Below are 11019 nucleotides of genomic sequence, written 5' to 3'. Positions count from 1 at the left end.
ACACCCATACATGGGTGTACATATAACAACATCATCAAAACTATATATACCAAAACATATGCCAAATCATATACCAAACATATATCAAACATATACTAACACCATATCTAGGCATATATCAAAACATCATATAACATATATCAACTATCATAAAGCATATATCAATCACCATAAAGCATATACTAAACCAACATAAGCAAATACTAAACCACCATAAGAAAATACCAAACCACCATAAGAAAATACCAAACCACCATATCAAGTTGTTTTGCCTCAAACGGCAAACAAGGAAGGATACGTAGCCCGCATCTGCTCCGCCATATCCCATGTAACTTCATCGGCCCCAAAGTGCTTCCATTGCACTTTATCTTGCTATATTGCTCGGTTCCAGAGCATGAGCACCTTTTTCTACAATAGACACTGAGGCTCCAACTGGAATTCTCCAACTAGTTCCACATACAGACCAGTCAATCACATGATCAACATCTTTAACATACTTCTTAAGAAACGAGACATGGAAAACATCATGGACTTTCACTGTCAGAGGTAGTACAAGTCGATAGGATAATTTCCCAATCCTTTCAATGATACTGAAGGGTCCATAAAACTGTGGTGCCAGCTTGGCACATGATCCAATTTGCAAGGAGCTCTTCTTCAATTTGATGCGCAACTATACCTGTTCCCCAACCTAGAACTCCTTGAACAACCTATTCCTATTTGCATAACTCTTCGTCTTATCCTATGTTGCCTTGAGATTCTTATTGATCACCTGCATCTCATGTTCCATGTCTGCCAACATATCTGGTCCAATCAATACCCTGCTAACCGGATCACTCCAACTAATGGGAGTGTTACAACTTTGCCCATACAATGCCTCAAAAGGACTCATCCTCAGTGACTCCTGATAACCGTTGTTGTATGAAAACTCGACCAAAGGGAGATACTCTTCCCACTTGCGTTGCTGATGCATCACATACATCCTTAACATGTCCTCTAATATCCTGTTGACCCTCTCTATTTGTCCATCCATCTGCGGATGATAAGTTGTGTTGAAGGCCAACTCTGTGCCCAAACCTGCAAATAACTCCTTCCAAAACTTGGAAGTGAACTTCGCATCCCTGTCTAACACAATCTTCTTCAGGACACCATGTAGTCTAACCACATATTTGATGAATACCTATGCCACATCACTAGCTGAGAATGTAGACTTTACCGTAACAAAGTGTGAAACCTTTGTTAACTTGTCCATAATGACCATGATGGAATCATGCTGCTTCACTATCTTTGGAAACCCTGTGATGAAATCCATGGAAATGACCCACCATTTCCACTCAGGAATAGTGATTGGTTGTAGCAGTCCACCTGGATGGTTGCACTCTACTTTCACTTGCTAGCAATTGAAACATCTAGCCATAAACTCTGCTACCTCCCTCTTCAAGTTTGGCCAATAGTAAGATCTCTTCACTGTGGTCAGTGTCTTCTGGTAACCTGGGTGACCTGAATACGGTTTCGCATGAAACTCACTCAAGATCACCTTCTTGAGATCACTGTCATCCAACACTTACATCCTGTCTTGGAACTTGACCAATCAATCTTTTGTAGGACAATAATCCAAGCCCTGTGCACCTGCACCTGTACCTGTACCACTACCTGTACCTGTGCAATCACCTATACCTGTACCACTATCTATACCTGTACCTATGCCATCACCTATACATGTACCTGTAATATCACATGTAACTGTACTATCACATGTACCTGTATGTGTACTCTACTGCAGCCTATGCACAATCTCCATATATCTGACATCCTCTTGTCCTACCCGCAAGATCTTGTCTTGTAAATTTGTCATATAATAGCTCATAGTTGCTAAGTGATTTACCTATACTCACCTTCTAAGATCATCTACCACTCTGTTCTCCTTACCTTTGATGTACCTGATCTCAAAATCAAACTCGTTGATCATGGCCAACCATCTAGTCTATCTGGCATTCAGATTCGGTTGGTCAAACAAATAGCTCAACCCAATGTGATCACACATAAGCACAAACCTCCTGCCAAGAAGATAGTGCCTCCACATCTTCGGTGCATGTATAATCACTGCTAACTCGAGATCATGCGTGGGATCGTTTTGCTCGTGCTCATTTAGTTTCTGGGACTCATAGCATACGACCTATACATCCTACATAAGGACTCCACCAAGCCCTCTCTTGCAAGCATCAGTACATACTACAAACTCTTTTTACATATCTGCAAATATGTAGTATTGGTGCATGTGTCAACAACTGCTTAAGCTACTCAAATATAGTCTCACACTCTTTAGTCCATTCGAACTTATTACCTTTCCTCTGCAATGATGTGATGGGGTAAGAAATCTGAAAGAAGTTTCTAATGAACCTCCTATAGTATCCTTCCAAACCCATGAAAGATCTCACCTTATCCACACTCTTAGGAGCTACCCACTCCATGATGGCCCTTATCTTCTCTAGATCTACTGCAACATATCCCAAGTAGTGTACCTCCATCTGAAAGAAACTACATTTGTTGATCTTAGCATCCAACTGATGCTCTCTCAACAACCTCAACGCTGCTGCTAAGTGCTCAGCATTCTCTTCCTCATTTTTAGAATATACTAGTATATCATCAATGAACACAACAACAAAATTATCCAAATATGGATGCAACACACTATTCATCAAACACATGAGTGTAGCTGGAGCATTCGTTAAGCCAAATGGAACAACAACAAACTCATAATTCCCATACCTAGTCCTGAACGAAATCTTGTAAATGTCCTCCTCTTTGATGCATACCTGATGGTATCCAGATCTCAAGTCAATCTTCAAGAACACTGTTGCTCCCTTTAGTTGATCGAACAAGTCATAAATCCTCGGCAAAGGGTATCTGTTCTTGATAGTCACTTTGTTCAGCTGCCTGTAATCAATCCATAATCTGAGGTTACCATCTTTCTTGCTCACAAACAAGACCAGTGCGCCCCAAGGTGACACACTTGGCCTAATGTACCCCTTGTGTTGTTAGGCCTTGGAATTGTTGTACTTAATGCACCTTTCTATTTATATGATGCCCTACTTATTCCCTTGTTTTACCAGTTTATGAACTCTTTCTACATTCTTTTAATGCAATAGTGAAGGTTCGTGCTTGGGTTGTATTTTATATAATAATACCTTCGTTATATGCATTTTTAGTATTAATTTTCATTAAAATAATGTTAATGTATATTGCCTTGTTCCTGCATTACATAGGGATCCTGCACCAGGTATATGTGGGCTACTTCATCATTCAAGCTTTCCAAGGAGGAAAATTCTAGTTGGTAGTATAAACACGCATCTGGAATTATCTTGAATCCTTTTTTACAGTCAGAGGTTCATGTATCTTTCGTTGACCTGTTCCTGCACTAAGGAGCAGCATTCCTACGCTAGAGAGCAAGCAATTTGGAGCTTCGACATCTCGACATGCTTCTAGGAAAACCGAGGAAGGTTATTGTCCAAAATTATATTCTAACACCTTCCCATGAGTTGGATTGCACCCAGGTCACACGTGTGGGTCTCTAGAATAAAATCAACAAGTTTGCTCAAAATTCGAACAATTTTCAAACTGCCAAGTTTGACCTCGATTTGTGTGCAGGTGGAGACGAATCTCAAAAAGCCGAGCAAATGAGTTTTTTACCATTATAATCAATCATCTAGAACTGAAACCATTTCCTAAGATTCACAATGGTCTAAAAGTTACATGAGGGTCTTTGAGGACATTTTATAAAAAAAACTATTTTTCCAGAATTTTAGGATCTTACCCAGATTTGCAACAGTAGCTAAATAGTCAACTTCATGCATGTTTTATGAGGAGATGGATTTGAATGCGAAAAATCCAAGAGAGGTTTTTGTTTCAACATGACAAATTAGGTTTCCTCCAAACAGTTTTCCAAAACTCACCATGTTTAGGAAGATACACAAATATCTTTCAAGCCAATTTGTTAAAAATATGTAATTTTCCATAATTAAGGAAAATGGGTGTTAGAATCAAAATTCGCCTTGTAAATTTTATAAAAGGCTTAGCCATGGCTTGTGTGAACAAGGAGATGTTAATATAGCTTCATATTGTTGGTTTGGACCATGAACATATGGCTTCAGATGTAAAGGACTGATTTCATTAATATACAAACTCATGCCAGGTTTCCTTTTCATTTTTGTTGCATTTTGTTAATGCTTCTCTCTGATCTGTAATTTAATTTTTATTTAAAGAGGGTGCAAGCTGGTTGGTTTGGGCCCAACCAATCCATCTTGTCACACCTCTGTTAGTTAGTGTTGTGTGGTTTGGAAATTCATAGTAACATATCATGGTGTGCATTTTATAGTCTAATATTTGATTCATTTGAGACCTTGCACAATTTTGTTCCTTATGCTCTGTTTTCCATTGGAATATATACATTTAATTTTGATTCAAGATTGCATTAAGTTTTTCATACACTTGCATACTCTGTTTTCTTAAATAAACCCTGAAGTGGCTTTTGGTCTTTTACATACAAGGCTTGCATTGTTAAGTTATGAATGGTGTTGAATTCAAGGTTATGGAATTATTTGGAATTAAGCGTATAAATGAAAGGGACATAATGTTTATGTTTGGCCATTGATATTATTTAAAAACAAAGCCAAGTCATGATTAAAACATTTTGAGAATGTTTAATTTCCTTATTCAGAATAGAAACAAAGTATGGTTGTGAAGAATTAAATCGTAATGGACTCTTGTGAGTTGGTTCGACTTGTTTTCATAAAATTTCCTAAACTTGACAGGGTGAAGATTTTTGTGTTTTGAAAACCTCACGATTCATTTAACACATTTGGCTTATATGTTTTGAATGCATACCATGTGAAAAAGCAGTAAGGAATTTCTTAGCACAAAGAGTGATAATTTGCGTTAGTACAGGAATAGAGTACAAGAACTGTTCTGTTTTTCCTAGTACAGGAACAAAGTACATGAACTGTTATGTCTTTCCTAGTACAAGAACAGAGTGCAGGAACTGTTTTTTCTTTCCTGGTACAGGAACAAAGTTGTTCTAGTGTAGGAACAAAATATTTCTAGTATAAGAACAGAATTGTAATCTTAGTTTTCTTGATAAATTAATGAGTAAAGTAGCCAATACCCAAATTGATCAGTGTGCTTTTCTTTTAGATTTGTCATGCTTAGTATGGAAATTGAGTTGGGAGTTTATGCATTGTTTTCATGAACTTGGAAGATTGCTATTGTAAGAAGTGATTTTATTTTATTTTTTTCAAGTTGCTAATAATTAGGGTTTGTTTACAATTGTTGGCAGAATTGCAAGATTGGTGTTTATGCTTTCTCAAGTTTCCTTTGAAGTGCAGGATTCAATTTAATTTGTTGGGATTGATGCGCAAGTTAGACTAGAATTTGATTTGCATGTTGCTAGGGGCTCTCTCTGGCATTTCTAGTGTTGCGCCTTGAAGTTCACAAACTCTTGGATTAACAATTAAATGTTGGTCCATTAGTCAAACATATATTACACCCAACATGTCCAAAATTTCCTTTAGTTGCAACTTTAACTCAAAAAACTCAGGTGCGCTCATCTTGTAAGGTGCTTTCGATGTTGGAGCTTCCCTGGCACTAACTCAATAGAAAAGTCTACATCCCTATGAGGTGGAAACTCTGTAATGTCCTCAGGAAATACATCCCTGAACTACTGTAAAACTAGGTATTTGTTCAACACATCCGCATCCTCAACCTTCTTACCCTTATCACTAGAAAAATGTACTGAAAATAGCTTGCACACTTTCTTGTGGCTACGCTTTGCTTGCATAGTTGTCACCATCCTAACTGATGTGGCTTTATTCTTACCTTGTAAGACTTTTGGTTCTCCATTTTCATCAACACACTCAATAGATTTTTCATAGTAGTCAACCTTGGTTCTATGTAGATACAACCAATCCATGCCCAATAACATACTTTATGAACCCAACGATAATACATTCAAATGTGTTGCGGTAGGCATACCATTTAGGTCAGATGTGCAAGCTCTTACCCAATGATGAACTTGCTTCTTCGTACTTATAGCCAACTGCACTAACCAAGACTCTACATGAAACTCCTTATTCAACCCACACTTATCCACCAAGTTGGGACTAACATAGCTATAATTAGATCCAGGGTCAATCAAAATAGAAATAACTTGATCACAGAGCTTATTGTCCATCTCAATGATAGATGCTTGATGCTCTACCTGCTTGTTGTCCACAACTGCATAGATATATGGAATACTCTAGCCAACATCTCCAACAATATGTGCCACCTGTGCATTGTATATCTAGGCTCTACCACCCTGATTCTGCATACAATCCCTCCTGCGATGATCTTTGCTACCAGTCCAACACTCTATGGGCTTCTAGCCTCCATCCTTGTTCTTCTCTTCAACTCGATGTCCCTGTCCTCTATCTGATGCATTAAACCTCTTAGGTGGTGCAACATTCTCCTTGTTATCTATACCCTATGGCCTTAATCGCTTTTTATCCCATTTTCCTTTGTTCTTTACATTACCTCTACAATTTGGTTTAGTCTCAGTTCTACACTTTGGTTGTTCATATAAATGCTTTAGCTTTCGAATGGCCTCCTCCAATGATCTAGGCTCATCGAATTCAATCATGTCTTTGAATGCAACTGGTAGTCCACTAATGAATCTTTGAATCTTATGCTTCTCCTCCTTAAGGTAGGGAACATACCTCAACAGTTCCAAAAACTTACTGGTGTACTCATCATCTGTCATGGATCCCATTTTTAATTCATAGAATTCTTTTGCCCCATCATTGAATTATCTCTCTGGTAGATACTTCTTCTTGAATAGCTAATCAAATTCACTCCAAGTCAAATATTCCTCCTCTATATCTCTGACATTATTCACATCTTCCCACCAGATGTCTACTTTACCTTTAAGATTGAAAGTATCCACTCAAGCTTTCATGTTCTTTGAGTAGTCATGCAACCTAAAGAATTTCTTCATACTTAGTAACCAAGCCTATGCATCATGTGGTCTCTTTATCTCTCCATAAAAAGTAGGTGGTTTTTCCTTCTTAAATTCATTCGGCAAGTATCCCCTATCATTCCTCCTATAAGGATGATACTGATTATGACCATAGTTCCTATTTGAATCATAACTAGAATCATACCTGTGTCTATCCCTTCTCCTCTCCAGAGTGTCCAACAACCTGCCATCTCTGACTGTATCATCTCTATCTGATCGATGAACACCATGCAATCTACTACCGTATGCCCCATTAGTTGTATCTTCCTACTCATGACCAATCTGTAGTGGTCCTTGTTGCTACAAATACGATAAGCTCTGAAGTATTACTACATTCACCTCTGCTAACTTTTCCTATGACTGCATGATTTTTTCATTATTCGCCTTACAACTCATGATCTCCTCCTTTAACTTCTCAATGTAACTGCCAAGTCACAGGGGTTCCCAACATCATACTTCTCTTTGGATTCATAGGGAGAGTCTCTATAGTCAATCATCTTGCTAGCCATTTGATATTTCTTCATGCAAGGCATAGTAAGTGAGATAAACCAATCACAATAATTCACGTACCTTAGCATAACTTGGGGAGGATAGCTTGTCTACAAGATTACCAAATCAGCGCGATACATGTATAACATAATCATAATAGCATATAGACATACGTGAGTAAATGTATCAACTCATAAACATTAATCTAACTGGGATCCAGTCATCAATGCAAGTCCATATCAAAAATGCATGTTATGACCTCATGCATGACAACAACCATTACTCCATTGCACACATTGCCACATGCAACTAGCAGTGTGCATAAGCAATGCCAAACCAACTACCAATATGCATTACCACATGTAGTCGAATATAATTGATTAGTTCTTGTAATAAACCTATAATATTGATTCATGTAATCAAAATATCCAATAATGTAACCTAACATACAAGGATGTAAGTAGGTACCATGAAATCAACATGTAAGCGACATATATTCCATACTCAATCAGTCACATACTCATTTCAAATACATTTCATGAAATCAATAACAAATTCTCCATGATAACCATATTACAACCCTAATCTGACATCAAGCAATTGCAATAAGTATATAAGTGTAAGAGACACACATGCAATTGACATGCATGGATGACCAACAAATAACCCATCCAGTCTGAGGGGTGAACCATGCTCTCATACCACTCTATAGCACCCTCCTCCCACATCCACCCAAGCAACCAGCTAGTTGGGGTAAACATGCGACGAGAGGACTATGATATGATTCGACCTCCTAAGTCACATTAAGGAAGTGGAACTAACGGAAACACACCATATAGACATCCAACATCTTCAATAGAACCCTCAGAGGACAAGTCAGCCACTCAGACAGTCTTTCCTCGGGTCCCATTGTTGTTTTAGGTCTCTTGGGCCATAATCCCTCTCATGCTATGGGAAAGGGAGCGGCCAACAACCTAAATTCACTGTCACAGGCCCACGTGCCAATGACTGTGGACCAAATTTGTCAATGTTGTGCCAACAACCCCAGGATTCAAGCCACTTTCTTAAGCTGAGAGCCCAGGACACTGCCCAGAATTGATCCATCTCTTCAAATCAGTAAAGTAACATGGAAATGAAAGTACTAAGGAAAATACTTGTTCAAGACCTTGACTGGATCCCTACTAGCCATGACAAGCATTTCATCAAACATGTCATTGACATGTAATCTACAGGTGTAAACAACAGAATTAAGTGTAGGTATCTCATACTTATATGAGAATCGTTATGAACCATTGTTCCCTCATGCCATTTATTGCATTATCATCTATTAGGTCATAGACACATTATCCATTCACATACAAGTAAAAACATGTTGAAAGCCATACATAGATGTTGTTATAAAATGTGCATATAACTAGCATAATAGGAACATAAATACAATAAACATGAAAACCATCAAAACCATAAATACATAAGTACCTTTACACATGGAAATAAAGGAAAGGATTTCTCATTAATGACTACAATGAACCAACTGGAGATGGGACTACCATGTTACACCTGACCGTAGAATGGCTGAGCCAAATATCTCTACATCCATTCACCCTCGTGCCATATTCCAAACATGAATGTGGGATCTCATAGAACACATCAATCAAAACTCATCTAGGGATTCCAGATGCCATCCACCTCAACCCATTAAACAATGATTCCACCTCATGGTTGGACATCACCAAAACCATCATCACATTGGTCTCCATCCAAGACTTCCAGGGCTTCCAGAGCATTTTTCCAACCAAGGCTTCCATAACTAGTAACTCAACCCATATCTTATACAGGGCTTCTAGATAATTTTTCCAACCAAGGCTTCCAGGACTAGTAACTCAACCCACCAAGAGCTTCCAAAGCATTTGTCCAACTGAGGCTTCCAGCACTAGTAACTCAACCCAAGCTATTACAGGGCTTCCAGAGCATTTGTTCAACCAGGGCTTCCAGGACTAATAACTCAACCCAAGCAAAGGAACATGAGAACCAAACAAAACAAAACAATGAAAGTAAACCCACAATTACCATGGCTATCTAGGAAATGGCAAGGCTAGGAAATCCATTTTCGATCCAGCCCATCCTCCATGCTAATGACAGATCACAACCAAGAAACCACATGCACATGCCATGCATGCCAAAACTAGTGAAGAAATCATACATGAAACTCCATACCTGCAAGAAAATCTGATGTAGATGTTGATGTTGATGCCTTATTGCACTGTCTTGCTCTTCCTTTTCCTTCTTGCACTTTCTTTCTCTTCCTTTGCCTTATTTCTCCAAAATTCCAAGTATACCACACCCTCCAAGAGTTCTCCAAGAAAAAATCTAAGTATCAAAGAGTATGAGAGAGAGAGAGAGAAAAAAAATGAGAGAGAGCTCCAACACTAAACTAGCAAAAGGTTACCAACTGATCCTTAGAAGAATTTTTATGAATGAGGCCTCTATTTTCTTCATTTTCCTCATCATATGAAACATGTGACCTTTCACCTCCTTTTTCTCCTAATTTCCATTATTTTCATAAATAAATGTGGTGAAAATGTCTTTTAATGCCTTAGTCATTTCCTTTGCCAATTTCCTTAGCCATAAACAACCAAATGCCCCCTAGGATGTCTTGCGCAACATTCAGCTTGGAATAAGTGTCCCAGTCATCCGTGGTTATTGTTTTTAACATTTCTTACATGGAATTTTCACCAGGGCTGTTACAGAACCCTCCCAAAACTTTTCGCCATTGCTGATAGTCAATGCTTCCTTACTTAATTCGCTATAAATCATCTCCCCTACCTACATATGAAAATTTATTCTTGCAAGGGGACACTAGTCATATCCAAAGACAAGTCCATTGTTCTGAACTGTGGCCTAGATGGGAGGGACTGCACTGAAGGATGATACAAGGAAAACTTCATTTGATTTCTCTCTAGGTCCATGGCAGCTAGGAGCCTAGTTTGGTAGGGAACTGAGTGAGATGCTAGCTGTGATAGAATTTCCTCCCTAACCTTCTTATTTCTCTCTTCTATCATCTGCCCCTCCTCCCATTTAGGGCCTACTGCTGATGTGATCCCTATTGAGCCCATAATTCCTACCTCAACTGAACTAGAGGTGGTAGTTTATTGTGGATCTTCCAATAGCACTTGGAAACCTAGTTGGTCTAGGTTTCTATCGGTTAATTTGACCTAAATCTCCTTCTCGTTATGCTCCTGAAGTTTGGATTTCTTAGTTTAGGATGCCTCCTCCATCACAATATCTTTTATGTCATCGATACTCCTTTTTTTATTTTTTTCCTTTGTGTTTCGTGTCTCGACCTCCATCTCTGTATTGATAGGCCAAGAATCCAAATTAGCCTTCCATTCTAATTCATGTTTATATTCATGTTCATAGGTAGAGGCACTAATCTCTTTCCTTCTACTAGATATGACACCATGGGGATCATAATGCCACACCTC

The sequence above is a fragment of the Pinus tabuliformis genome, chromosome 6 (assembly GCF_031772625.1).
Source record: "Pinus tabuliformis cultivar Carrire ecotype Pingquan chromosome 6, CPIR1, whole genome shotgun sequence".
Classification (NCBI taxonomy): domain Eukaryota; kingdom Viridiplantae; phylum Streptophyta; class Pinopsida; order Pinales; family Pinaceae; genus Pinus; species Pinus tabuliformis.
The sequence above is the reverse complement of the archived record's forward strand: the minus strand, read 5'-3'. Positions refer to the sequence as shown.